Raw genomic sequence first — 4,611 nt, 5'->3', positions numbered from 1 at the left:
TGGTGTATGTTTGGCACACTTATACTCTACCTTAACTAAATTTTGATGTCTGTACAAACGTTTTCCAACAGCCTTCTAAATGCCATTTGAATAATTTTGCCCTTTTTGTGTACCATCTGTATACTTAATTCTTTAACATGTCAATAGACTTTGAATGAATCTGTGTTGTTATTGTTGTTGTGGTTTAATTTTGCCTCATACTAAGCAACATTATCCTTGTAATCCCTGGCTTGATGGACTAGACAAGATATGTTTTTTTATATATGTATTAAACTCGTTTATAAGTATCTGCATAAATGCATTAATCTTTGTACCACTAAAAGCAGCTTCACAAACTGCTTCAAGTATGAAGTCACACAGTGGAAAATGTTGGTTTCTAAGACTGCTTTAAAGGGAGAAGAATAAAGAACAGATCATGATAGGCACAGTATAGAGTTTAGGTGGTTGGCATTTGAAAAGTAGGGTTTAGACATAGGCCTGATATAAGATACACATAGTACAAAAAAATGAACAACAAAATATATTCCAATTCAAAATTTAGCCTTAGGATAGTCCTGAATATTCAAACATGGTGATTTAGTTTAAAAGAATGAAATGTCTTACCTTTTATACCTAGAGTCAAACAGTTGATGAGGTTGAAAGTATATACCTACTTAACTGCTCGTGTTTCCACAAACATTTTTGCTTTAGGGCTTCTATTCAAGAGTAGGAAAAAAAGAACACTCTGGATAGATGAAAAGGCATTTTTAATGCTTTTTTTTCCATCTGACTACAAGCAGAAGTACATTTTAAAAATTAAATTAAAATAGTACCCAGAAGCATATTCCATCTTGGTTCCACTCTCAATTCATAAGGTCTATATGAATTTGTGTCATTGTGTAGAAATTACTGTTTTGCTTTGGTTACATACTCTAAAACAGAAAATTTGATTATTGACAGAGAAATACATTTATTTTAAATTAAGAGAGACATATGCAAATATAGATATATAATCTCTGATGAATATAATATTTCTTCCAATTTGATAAAACAAATTCTGAATTTTCCCAAAATATATTTTGTGTATTATATAAAGTAGTTAATGTCTTGTAATCTAATGTTATGTAATCTAATGCAGTCCCCTCAATTGCATTAGTAGTAATGATTAAGAATTGCTTTTCATTGTAAAATAACCCAAATCAGATCAGATATGGCCATTGGATCCTTCAAGTTGATAAGACTGACACAATAATTAAATTCAGGTAAGGATTATTGCTTTGCCATAATCTTACTCTAAATATTATCAAAGCAATTTTGTGACAATTTGAAATATGTACATATACAAACGTTCATGTATGTGTATAAAGATAAAAACTACAAATATAACAATATAACTTGTTTAAGAGGATTTTATAAAGTCCCAACAGACCATTACTTTGGGTTTTCTTATTAAAACTTATGTGAAATGTCTAATTATTGGAATTGTGTCTCTCAGAAATGAAACTAAATTCTAATTTGTGTGTGTGTGTGTGTGTGTGTGTGTGTGTGTATATATATAAGCGTGTGTGTGTTTGTATGAGTGTGAATATATAATCAGGCTACTTAGTTCACTAGATCCTTGAACTCAATCACGCAAAGATGAAGTATATTTTGTATTATATAATTCACATACTTTGACTGTTACCAACGTTACCCATAACAATTCATGGTGCTTAGTAACACATTGCTCATTTCACTAGTCATAACTACATAGGGTTGCCATTTTTAGTAAGCAAAAACACAAGACATTTATCTAAATTTGAATTCCAAATAAATAATGTTTTTAAGAGTGTAACTATGTTCGGTGCAAACCTGGGACATATTTACTAAAAATGCATCTAAAATTTACATTTAAATAGTAGGCCTGGAGTTTGTATGGCAACCTTAATCTGATTTCTTTTCTTTCATTTTTTTAATCCTTAGGTTTTTGCCATAGAGCACATGCCAGAGAGACAGTGAGAGGAAAAGTGAGAAATCACTCCTCAGGTAGATGCCATGCTGCAATTCCTCCTCCTCTACTCTCCTACTAGGATTTTGGGCACACACGTACACACACCTGGCATTTGTTTCAAACCAGGAAGTCAAGGACCAGAATCATGATCAACCTTGAGCTCAGTGCCTTAACCACTATGTCATCTGCTGGTCCCCATGATTTCTAACAGTCATTATGACATTTACCAAGACCTGTACTGTGGATTCTTTACTTGTTCAGTAAATATTAATTAAGCACCTATTATGAATCAGGTTCTGTATTAGGTATTGGAACTATAGCTATCAATAAAATGAAAATATTCTTAACTCATAGAAATGATTTTCTCCTGGAAAAGATTAGCAATAACAATGAATCTAGATATACCCATTACATACCATGATAAAGGTGATAAGAGCTATGAACAACAAGAATAGGAAACAAAAGGTAAATTGAAATTACTTTTATTAATTAATTTATTTATTTATTTTTAGGTTTTTACCGTTAGACACATGATCTTGCCAGAGAGAGACAGAAAGACAGTGAGACATCACCCCCTACCTTCCACCCCACACCCCCCACCAGGCTACAATGCCTTCTTCTCCATTCTCTTCTCAGGATTTTGGACACGCCTGTACATGTGTCCCATGTTATTTTCAAGTTGCTGGGTAGAGGACTTGAACCATAGTCGGACATATAAGTGTCCAGCATCTTAGTCATCACACAACCTGCTGGCCCTGGCATGTTGAAATTCATAATATGAGGAACAAGAAGCCTTCTTTGAAGTTTGAGGTAAGAGTAGAAGGAGAAGAGGCCTTGCAGATGTTTGGGTAAAGAAGAGGAAACACTCACAAATCCCTGATTAGGCTCCTGCTCCAGATTAGCTAAAGGTACTTCTGTGGGCCCGTTGGGTTAGAGTACATTGGAGAGAGAAAAGTGGTTAGGGTAGGCTAGTTCTTTTACTTTCTTTTTATTTTTCTTTTTTTTCTTTCTTTTGAGAAATGTTTGCTGTAGGGTACATGTACTTGTCAGAGAGACAGAGGAAGACAGAGAGACAGAAAATGAGAAATTACCTCCTCTCAGGGGGGATGGCCACACCATAATCTCTTCTCCTCCATTCTCCTCTGGGGATTTTGGACAAGCACATGCATGTGCCTGGAGTGAGTTTCAAGCCAGAGTCTGGGACGCAAACCATGGTTGGCCATGTGGGAGTCCAGTGACAAAACCATTAAACACCATCTGCTGGTCCCTGAGTGGGCTATTTCAAAGGGCCTTGAAGATTTACATAAAGGTTTTGGAATTTACCTGTGTACATTATAAAGCATTAAAAGAGTATAAATTGTTATCATTTGATCTAAGAGAAAGACAATGAAACCCTTTACTAGCTGCCATTAAAGTGTAGTAGTGCTAACTCATGGCCTTAGGGTGAGAAATTCTTGAAAAGGATAACTAATTAAGTTAATTGACCATGTAGGATCAGTAACTGAAACTAATACACACAATGTATCACACTGCCTAAAAAGCAAGTTACACATATTCTAACAATAAAAAATAAAATTGTAAAAGTTTTTTGTTGTTAGGCAACATTTTTATAACAAATAATAGCGAAGTATTGATTACTAGCTACTATCTTTCTGCCATTTACATTTACATATTTTCTCCTGTAAGGATAATTTAGAGATAGATTTTTGAAAAAATAAATTAAATTAAATTAAATTAAATAAATAAATTAATTAAATAAATTAAATTAATAAATTTAATTAAATAAATTAAATTAAATAAAAAAAAAAACCTGAAAAAACAATCCAAAAAGGCAATTGTTTTGGTAGATTTTTTTTTTTATCTTCTTTAATTTGTTCTTCCTTTTAAAATGGCCAGTGGCTCAAATTGCTTTAGCAGAAGGAGAAGCATGGATCAAAATTTTAGATGAAATCTTTTAGAACTCTTGGGCACTATTAGTAAGTATGTAAAACAGTACCGACGCTATGGAAAACAATATGGAGTTTCCACAAAAAGTTAAAATTAGAACTATCATATGATCCAGCAATCCCACTTCTTGATAGATATTGAGCTACAAGAATTAAAATCAGGATCTCAAAAAAATATTAGCAATACTGTGTTCCACATAGCACCACTTATGAAAGCCATGTAGGTTGTTGTATAAACAACTTAACTATCCCTTATGGAATGAAAGGGGGAAAATGAGATATATCCATACAGTGAATATTTTTAAAGGAAGTCCTGCAACATACAACAATATGGATAAACCTGAGAGCATTATCCCGCATACGCTGATCGCAGAAGAAATACAGCCTGATTCCACTTTTGTGAGTCATGTAAGACAGTCACCTCAGAAAAACAATAGAACAGAGGTTGTCAGGAGTTTGAAGGAAGGACAAACAGGGAGTTGGTAACAATGGTTTAGCAAAACTTCAGTTATGTATATCATGTAAGTTTCAGAGGGGCCCAGCAGGTGGTGTGGTGGTGAAGGTGCTGAATTCCCACATGGCCTTGGATTGAGAATTGGATTGGATCTGGCCTATAGCAGTGTGGCCATGCCCCCTAAGAGGTGATTTTTCGTTTTCTGTCTCTCTCCATCTTTCTGACGAGTGCACGTGTCCTAT

The sequence above is a fragment of the Tupaia chinensis genome, unplaced genomic scaffold, assembly GCF_000334495.1.
Source record: "Tupaia chinensis unplaced genomic scaffold, TupChi_1.0 Scaffold145147_1, whole genome shotgun sequence".
Taxonomy (NCBI): domain Eukaryota; kingdom Metazoa; phylum Chordata; class Mammalia; order Scandentia; family Tupaiidae; genus Tupaia; species Tupaia belangeri.
Note: the sequence above shows the minus strand (reverse complement) of the source record.